Below are 10271 nucleotides of genomic sequence, written 5' to 3'. Positions count from 1 at the left end.
TCTGGCGAGGTGACCCTGGGCTCAGCATGGGACTGACCTATGGTGGGGTAGTGAGGATGGCGTTCAGAAAATACACAGTGCACAAACCCCTTGTGCAAGAGCTGGTCTCTCTCCCCCGAGCAAACGCGCCCACCTCCCAAGCACACAGCCTGATACTCCGTCTGGCGAGACCCACAGTGTCATAAACATCCCCAAACCTGCACTAAGGCTGAAGCTTCGGAGTTCTGCAAAATCTATAAGAGAGATTCTGCTTTGAAGCTGTGTGTGTGTGTGTGTGTGTATAAAACATAACACCACACAGCAATCAATTTATATTGTCAGGAATGCCTGTCTCTATTCTAGGGTAAGGTAAATGACAATCAAAGCCTTGTAGGTAGTGTCTGTACAGTAGAGCCTCAGAGTTAGGAACACCTGGGGAATGGAGGTTGTTCCTAACTGAAATGTTCCTAACTCAGCCTTATGGTTGTTCTTTCAAGTTTGCAACTGAACTTTGACTTAAAACAGCTTTGAAACTTTACTATGCTGAAGTAAAATGCTGCTTTTAACCATTTTAATTTAAACAAAACAAGCACAGACAGTTTCCTTACCTTGTCAATTTTTAACCCCCCCCCCTTTTTTTTAGTAGTTTACCATTTAACACAGTACTGTACTGTATTTGGTTTTTGTTTTGTTGTCTGTGCTGCTGCCTGAATGCGTAGTTCCAGTTCCAAATCAGGTGTGTGGTTGACTGGTCAGTTCATAACTCTGGTGTTTGTAACTGAGATTCTACTGTATAGTGCTATGAATATGTAATGTGCAATATAAATGCTAAGTATTATTAATCTTGGAAGCCCTCTGGTAGTGAGGGTGAATGAACTAATGGAATGAAGTAATTCCAGATGTTTTACCATTCTGGCTGTTGCCTGTTCCTAGCAGTCCTTTTGTTGTTGGTTCCCTTAACTTTGCACAGACCCAAAGAGAGACAAGCTTACTAGCTGAGATGAAGGGGAAGAAGTCATATGGAAAAAGAGAAATAAATGGGGCGGGGGGGGGGAACAGAGCAGAAGCAAACTATCAAAAAGTAGGAGTCTGAATGCAAAATCTCTCCTGGGGGAATTCTGTGCACAATATTTTAAAATTTTGCAAAATTCTGCATATTTTATTTGTCAAAATAACACAATAGAATCATGCCAGTTTCAATTATTTTGGTAATTTATTTCAAAATGCCTGTCATCAAGTATGCCTATAACAATACAGACAAAAAAGATTCAGGAAAGGCTGTTTTGACAAACATTTCTTACTAGGCATATTAATACAGAACTTTGTGTGATAATTCATTTAAACTATAATACAGAAACATATTTCCCTCACCCCTCAGAAGCAAAGCAAAGGCTTGTGGCAATCAGGGGTAACAGAGGAACTGAGGGAGAGGGAAGTAATTGCTGGAAATAGTCTGGGAGTGATCCTGGAGGCTTGTTGGGTGTGGGTGGGAGACGTATGGAACAGAGTTTTTGTGGGGCGGGGAATTGTTAGGGAGTTGCAGACCCTGGCTGACCCCTAGGTTGACCCTCCATGCAGACCCTGGCTGACCCCTAGCCTTTCCCATTCAGTCAGGCACATCTTCCCCCATTCTCATGTATCCCTGCATCCCTCTTCCCCCAGCCCCATGTGGCCCTGCACCCCATTCCCATTCAGCCCCTGCCCAAGTCTGTCCCCTCACTAGCCCTTCTGAACCCCAGTCTATGTGACTCCCCAGCAGCCCCATGTGTCCTGCTCCATCTGTTCCCTCCCCCCCCCACCATATCCCATGCCTCCTAACCTGGCCCTGCAGGCATGGCTCTGTGAGGAATGCTGCTGGCTGCTTCTGCCAGTGAGCTGGCCACTCTATGGTCTGGTGCCACAGTAGCCCCTGTTGGGCAAAAGGTGTAACTGCAGCACCTCTCCAGCAGAATGTATTTTCTGTGGAGAAAAAAAAAATCTGCGGGGGTCATGAATTCTGCATGTGCGCAGTGGCACAGAATTCCCCCAGGAGTAAAAATCAGGCAGCTGGCAAGCACTCTCAGATACCCAATGGCATATTTGTGATGTTGTCACATCTATCAAATGAATTAAGTGCAGATAAACATATTTTTCTGTGATGTGATGGTTTGCGACAGAGACATAAGCCAACAGTGCTGATGGGTGTCACAATTCCATTAAATGTTGTTACTGTATCTTCTTTGGTGGAGGAACTTAGTAACATAAGAGATTGCTAGCTTTGGCTAAAGCCACCCATAATGTGGCAAAAGTATTGCATATTCCACACAGCTCTGCTAATAAGGGACTATGGAGAAGGTTAATGGGAGCCTTTGGATCCAATTGCCCACCCTGCTATAGCTGGAGCAGATGTCAGGTGTGGAAATAGTTAAAAGGAGGAGACCTAGCCTAGTTTAGAGATGACTAGAGCTCTGCTTTTCCTGATTCTAGAGAAGCCTGGTTATAGCTGAGTTAGTGTGGCAGCTTGCGAGCTGGTTTATTAGCCTTGTGGTGAAAGAATGATTAGACTCTAGGAGAACCACTGAAGTACTGGTTATTTGAAGACAGGCCTGGAAGGGAAGGTGTGTGTGTGGTCTAGTTGAAGCTTTGTTGGAATAGCCTGTTCTGAGATGCGGATTTTCGAGACTCTTACCACCCTGGAAGAAATGGGACAGGCCTTTGTCTTGGATGGAGGACTAAAGCCCTTCTGTGTTAGATTCTGTGAAAAATGGCAGCTAACCACTGGAGACAATGTGAATCAGTGAGTAGTACTCAATAAGCTGTGAAGGGGCAAACCTGGTCAGATGTCTCTTGTTCTAGCTCCACGGCACTCTATACTATTCCACTTCCAGGCCCTCCCAAAGTTCCGGCAGTCTACTCCACACTTGCCTCTCCTCCACACTTACTGTTCCAGTTTTGGCCTCTGTCTCATGGTCATGCAAGATGGGGTCATGTGATGAAATTCAGTGGCAGACACTTTAAAACAAAAAAGAAATGCTATTTCACGTAGCATGTTATTAGTCTGTAGCATTCACGGGAGGTCTAATGTCAAGTATTCTAGGTGGATTTTAAAAAGGGGTGAATAACTTGTGTAATTATACTCTGCGGCAGAAACAATAAAATCCTATGATCTGGCATCACAAGGGTCAGGAAGGATAACTTCCCCAGCCTGCTTCATCTAGATTCCAACCATGAAAAATAAAACAGTTACAAAATGGCAAGGAAGCTAGATAATTATTTTTATTTAAAAAAAAATACATTGGGCATTAGTGTAAAATAAAGACCTGTGTGAAGTTGAAATGTGTGGCTTTGGGGATTTTTGCCACAAGGATCCATAAAACTGAGAACTTTTATGAAAATTTCAAAAAAGAAAAGACTTCAGGCTGGAATTTTCAAGAATCTGAAAGTTATGCACCCATATATCACTGATGTTCAGTGGGACTTGGCCACCTCATTCTGCTTTAAAAAGTCTGAATTCTGAAAAGAAGGCTCAGAACAGTGTGAAAAGTAGCTAGAAAAGAGATCTGGGTGAAGTTTAAATTTTTAATTTCAGTGTAAACTGTCATCAGAATTGTGTATTTTGACCCTAAATAGGAAAATCTTCAAAGAAACTTTAGGGTTGTTGGTTTTTTTACTACCTTTACTATCAAATTAAAGGTTGTCCTCTTTGCAATAGTCTATGCTTGAGATTAATTTCTGTGAATGATCATGCTTAGTTAAGGGATTTAGAGGGACATTTTCAAAGGCACAACTGGCAATTAGATGCAAAGCTGCCATTAAAAATCCATGGGAATTAGGTGCTTAAATGCCGTGCCTCAGAAACCTCCCATTTACACCCTACTTTAACAAGGTTGCATTTAGTTTTCTACTTATAGAGCTGCTGAGGCACTTCCATAATAAGACAATCTATTCCAACTTCATAGCTCCAATTACCAGAGACCGCTGCCTCAGTAGACTGCATGGTGTCATCGACCTCTGCCTGCTTTGCCTCCCTCTACCAACATCTATCCTGTGAGATAAGGAAGCATTATCCCCATTTTTCAGTGTGTGGCAGAGCAGGGAACTAAACCGGGCTTTCCTAAGTCCCATGCTAGCACTTTTTGACTGCCACAAAGTTTTATGTTCTGTGCAAAATTACAGCAATCCAGGCTCTTTAAGACCTTCCCACAACATGACTGCTTTAAGCTGGAGAATTCCACAGGGCAGGGTACATGGAGGCTGCATGGGGCATTGGCTGTAACTTAGTCTCTGCTGACTCATTCTAACACTATAACTGCCTAGGAATCAGAAGGTGAAGCTTCAACCTCACCTCCAACTCAACAACTGCTATTCTAGGCCATATTCAGGGGAGGAAGGAGACCATTATGCCAGGTAGCAACAGCTCAGGCCCCCCCTTAAGCTGGATAGGCTACATGGGCTGATTTACACCTACTGCCCATTTTCCCTTCTCTGGTTATGTGGGAGGGGTGTGACACAACTAATAATTCGGCTCACTCTCAGACATAATAATTTTATTAAGATAATGTTGAAGTAAAAAGAAAATGGTACAGAGTTTAAGCATAGAAGTTTCTGGTTATCAGGGAATAAGGTACAGATTATCAAGGGGTGCGAAATTCGGTTTAGGAACGGGTGGCATAAGGAATACATAATCTGCAATCTCCCCGATTGGGGGTAAAAGTACAGACATTGAGATACGGGGGTATGTTGTCCATATAAAGGCTATGTTCAGGCGTGGAGTATAATGAGTGGATACAATGATGGGGATGGATCTACCCTCATTTGGTGGGATTTAATGTTCTGTGAGTTTATGGTTGTAGTTCATATGGTCCAATGGAAAAAAGTCTCTCAGTCCCTTTCCCATAGTTGATGCACGATGTCATATCGGCTCACACCTCCTGGTACTGTCGGTGGCCGGTGATGTGTTCAATGTAGATGTCCCTGGACCATCGGTGGCAACAGCTCAGGCCCCCCTTAAGCTGGATAGGCTACATGGCCTGATTTACACCTACTGCCCATTTTCCCTTCTCTGGTTATGCGGGAGGGGTGTGACACAAGTAGTAATTCAGCTCACTCTCAGACATACTACTTTCTCCACCTTCCTGTAAGTCACCTGATTCCCCCATTGTAGCTGCCAGCTGTTCCCACAGAGACTGGGTGCAGTGCTAGGAAGAAAAGAGGGTTGAGTAACAGCTAGCTGAGAAGAAGTTCAATGAGCTTTGCATGGGAGTGACCACTCCTTAAAATGTGTAAGAGTCCCTCCTTTCAGCTGATCACACTAGGGAAAGGTGGGGGCTCTTAAATTAAAAACTGAGTTTGCATTACCTTTGCTCGCTCTCTTTTTGTCTTTCCCCTTACACAGTATTCCCGTCAACAAGTTTATGGTCAGGAATGTTCACTGAAACAGCAATATTTGTTGAAAGTGCATTCTGAGTCCATAAAGGTGAATACCTGCAACGTAAACCTCCATTCTAAGAGTCAGGGAACAAACAAATATGTAACCTACTACATGTATTCAGTCAAAACTCCATCTAAGTTAAATATTGAATATCAAATATACTAAATTACTCTAATCTACAAGCCAGTAAATGGCTGCAGAAACTGACTAATTTTGAATAACAACTATGGACGCAAATCACAGTGATCAGATTCTGATGCTCTTGCTCACTGTGAGTAGTACTTTACTGTGTGAATAGTCCCATTGATGTTAGGAGGAATACCTGAGAAGTAAAGGACTACCTAGTGTGAGTAGGGTTGGCAAAAGCTGGCTCTAAATTACTTGTAGATAAATTTTGACCAGAAGAAGTGGTTGATTATTTTTTAAATACTTTAATTGCAAAATATTTACTGAGCTCTAGCTACTTTACCCAATTTTCCAACTGTAGTGAATGGGGGGCAGGGGTTGCAGAAAGCTTCTTGGTCACATGACACTGGCTTCTCCTCCTTGCCTCCAGCTGTTAAATCATATTAGAGGAAGCCAAAAATTCAATACTTGCCTAATATTACTTTTTACATGTAAACAATTGCTGCATTTCCCACGGAGATATTATGCGATCACAAAGAGAGAGAAGATGGTCTGAGAATCTTTCTATTAAGAGTCTCCATCACTACATTTTTAAATGAAGATTCCATTATTTTTCCCCTCCTCAAAGATATGCTCTAGTTCAACCACAGGATTGGGCTTAATGCAGGAACTGCTAGGTGAAATTCTATGACCTGTGTTACACTGGAGGTCTCTTCTGGCCTTAAAAAAAAAAATCTATGAAGATGTAGTCTACACTATGGAACACGTTTGTGAACCTCTGCCTATTAAACAAAATCAGTAATTCATTTGGGTTTTGTTTTAATTAGCGTGGCAATATAAAACGAACCATGCCAGGTATTTTGGTCTGTTATGTGCTGTCCCAGTAGACCAACAATAAACAATTTACACACACGAGGCGGCTTTTGCCCCTAAGTTCTGCTGCTATGTTCCCCAGAAAGTTTGGACCGAGTATGAACCTGTATTTCTAGATGCTCCATGATTTGTGGTCTCACAGCTCCTCCTTCCATCTTTTCCTTGCAAAGGGTGGATAACCTGTTTTAATCACTGGAAGAAAAAAAACCCTCATTTTGATCTGAACGGAAACTTTTATTAAAAATGATTGGATGTGATGCTCAGCAATATCTTGTTGCAAGCACGTCAGGGGTTAAGCTGAATAAAGTCATAGCGTATAAATACACAGATAAAATAGAACTTTTGCTATACCTTCAGTTGAGCTGTATAGCTGCAATTACACAACTATAGCAGACGTACTTAAATCTGGGTATCCTTTTAATAACCATTCCTTGTTTCCGTTGTAAAGCTGGAAAATGCAGCTCAAAGTAATGTACTGCACTAGAAATTCTATGGAATAAACACCAGATGGTGCTAGAAAACCACCCAAAGCAGTTTACATTTCTCATGTGTAATCTTTAGATTTTCCTCTTTAATGTTCAGTGTTCTCTCTTACTTTCTTGGGGAAAGGTAATTATACAATATTCATCATGACATGCTTGACCTATTTTTAAGGCACCCTGCTCACTGTGGGTTCTCTCCCCGTGCCTGGGCATACCTCACAGTATTGCCAGTAGAGGATGACCAACAAATCTAAATAAAGAAGGACTTTAGAGAAAACTTGCAAACACACGAGGCAGGGGTGCCAACGGGATTGAGCAGAGGGCTAGGAGCCAAAAATTCTCTTGCTGATTGCCATTAATTCACTGTGTGATGTTGAGAAAGTCAGTTAAAGCCAAGTTTTGAAAAGTGGCCTCTAATTGAGTGCCTCAGGTTCTGGGTGGCCAGTGTTGAACCACCTAAGGTCTCTTCCTCCCCCTCCCCCCGAGTGAATACTGGCAGCTAGGAGCTGCAGGTGTAGTTGTTATTAGTCCCACAAAACACAACCAATTTCATTCTGCCCTGTCACAAAACACAGTCTGAAGGATCAAAAAGTGGTGGAAAAAGGCTTTTTCAACCAAATGGAAATTTTCATGCAGTAGGTCATTTTTTGTCAAAGATATTAAGGTTTTCACCAAAAGTCTGGAACACCTCAATGACCTTTCTAGACAAAAATGGGGGGGGGAATAATTTGTCTAAATTTTTCAAAGGGAGGAAACAATTTCCCAGCTAGTTCTATAGTTGATTTTTGCCTCCCATTGGCAATGAATCCTGTCCCACCCATATAGAGCCCCCATACCTCACTCTTGAGTCTGACCCCACTGTAACACTACCCAACAATAAATTCCTGGTGATTCTAGGCCCCTGTCACCAATCCATGCACAATTGATCCAGTTTCCCCCCATGCACAGTTGACTTTAGCTCCTATCCCCACACCCACCAGTTAACCCTGGGACCCCTCTAATTTTGAGCTGATTCTGGCAGATTGCTTATCCTGCTGTTCTCTGGGGCTAGGGTTGCCATCTTTCTAATTGCTGAAAACCAGACACCCCTACCCCACCTCTTCCCCTTACACCCTGCCCCTACTTGCTCCTCCCTCCATTGCTCACTCTCCTTCCCACTCCCAACACTCACACCCCCATCTCTGGGGACTCACCTGCTCCCTGCAGAGTCAGGCTGGGAGGAGCTGACATGGAGCCTGCCCGCCTACTCAATCCGGACACAGTGGTTGGGCTCTGGCTCAGAAAAGGAGCAAGGGGCTGGGAGCAATCAGGGTATGGTGGAGTGGAGTGCGGGTGGGTCCCCAGAGCAAGGGGCTGGGGGCAATCTGGGCACAGTAGAGAAGGGTGGGGGCACAACAGGATGCCCCTCAGGTGGCAGCAGTGCCAGTACTACCTACCTCTCTGCTGGAGGCTGGGGCCACGGGTCTGGGAACCAGTTCTCTCCATCAACAGCTGAGCAGCACCTCCAGGCCGCAGCTGCTGCTCTTCCCACCCTCTCAGCGGGGAGGCTGATTGTGGTTACTCTGGTAACCTGACTTTTAATGTCCGGTCATCAGTACTGACTGGACACTGTCAGGTCCCTGGTTTTCCACCAGACTTTCTAGTCGAAAACCTGGCACCTGACAATCCTATCTGGGGCCCTGCTCCTCACTATCCCACTCCTTTGCTGAAGAAAGCAGCAACTTTTAGTTTTGCCAACTCCAAGCATTCAAAAATCATGAATCAGGCCTCCCAAAATCATGAGGGTACTTTCAGGGTACTTTTTATTTGCCTTGAGTCTTTAGGGTGCACTTGGGTCACATTTTCAAGCTTTGCTCTACAACTATGAGGGATAGCATTAAAAATGGAAGCTGAGATTCTCATATATTCACATACTTCCAAGACTTGGGACTTTAAGAAAAACAGTAAATATTTTGAGACCTGTGATAAAAATCACAACAGTAGGCCACCCAGTTTTGGCTGCTGGGCTATGGGATAAGCAGCACCAGAGGATCTTCAAACACACGCCCAGGCCTGGAGGTCTCAGCAGAACTGGAAGCTCTGTGAACAACAATAGGCCACCTATTCACGCAAAGCCCAGCAGTGAGGCCCTGGCTGAATCGGCACATATATCAGCCTGTGGTAAGAAGAAGGAGGCCAACAATACTGGAGATTCTTCAGTATCTCTTCCCAGGCCTACAGATCACAGGGTAGGAGGGGAAGGAAAGTGCTGCAGGAATATTCACTTCTGATTCAGGAAATGCTGCAGAGGTGAAAGGAAGCAGCTGTTCCTCAGCCCATTTTGAGGACACCAGGCTAGAGGACAGCAGAAACCCTCAAGACCTGCTTTTCAGGAAGTACAGAGGGAGAAGGAGACCTCAATCTTCCACTGCTACACATGCTAAGGGACCAGGCTATTTCTCAGCACGTGCATCAGTATAATTAGTTGCCCCTACACCAGGAGGCAGGTGAAAAGTGAAGGGCAGTCCGGTGCGTGGGTTTTTTCCCCATTCCCCAGCCTTATGATAAAGTCTGAAAAGCTATAGAGTTGTCAAGCTTGTGAAGCTCAGACATTTGAGAGGTCCATGCTTAACATCCCTAGTTTTCTGGGTTGATGTCAAGTCTTGAGTCTGAGAGTTCACTAGCTAGGCAGGTTTAGCATGCAAGGCCGAAGTCAAAACTTTCGGGGGGGGGGGGGTTGCGACTGCTACAATAACACCTTTAGTTTGCATGCTTGTATAGCAGAGGCTTGCATCTTAACACAACTGGCTTAGCATCTCTTACAGTGTGGGAGATGATCTCAGAGCTCGTTTGATGGGCAGCAGTGGCAAACAGACATCAGTTAATAATTTATTTATTACCTCTATTATGGTAGAGACACCAACTGGCACTGGTGATCTGTTGTGCTGGGATATTGATCATTCCTGTAGTGCTGCTGTTTCTCCACCAGAAACCTTCTGAGATGTCAACAGGAAGGACAAGCAGCATTACTCTGCAACCAAAAACTGAGACACTAGTCCCTTTTAAAGGCTTGGCTGTAGTAACTCAAATATGGCCAAAATAATTGCACCATGGGTACAAAATGCCCCCATTCTGATTTGATCGACTCACACACCTCTGTTGCGCTCAGGAGCAAAGGACTGCACAAGGCGTAAGGCAGGGGAGAATCAGCCACACAACCCCACATTTTTTACCATGACACTTTTCAGAGCAGAATCAGTCTGTTCCGAAACGCTAAGAGCTACAAAATGAAAAGCAAACCAAGCCGAGGAACCAGAAGTTTGATGTGTAGCTAAAATCACTGGCTAACTTATTCAAATTAATCAGACCAAAATTGTTGTTCCTCAGAGAGAAAGAGGGGAAAGAAAAAAAAGGTGTGTTGC

Source organism: Natator depressus, chromosome 1 (assembly GCF_965152275.1).
Source record: "Natator depressus isolate rNatDep1 chromosome 1, rNatDep2.hap1, whole genome shotgun sequence".
Classification (NCBI taxonomy): Eukaryota; Metazoa; Chordata; order Testudines; family Cheloniidae; genus Natator; species Natator depressus.
Note: the sequence above shows the minus strand (reverse complement) of the source record.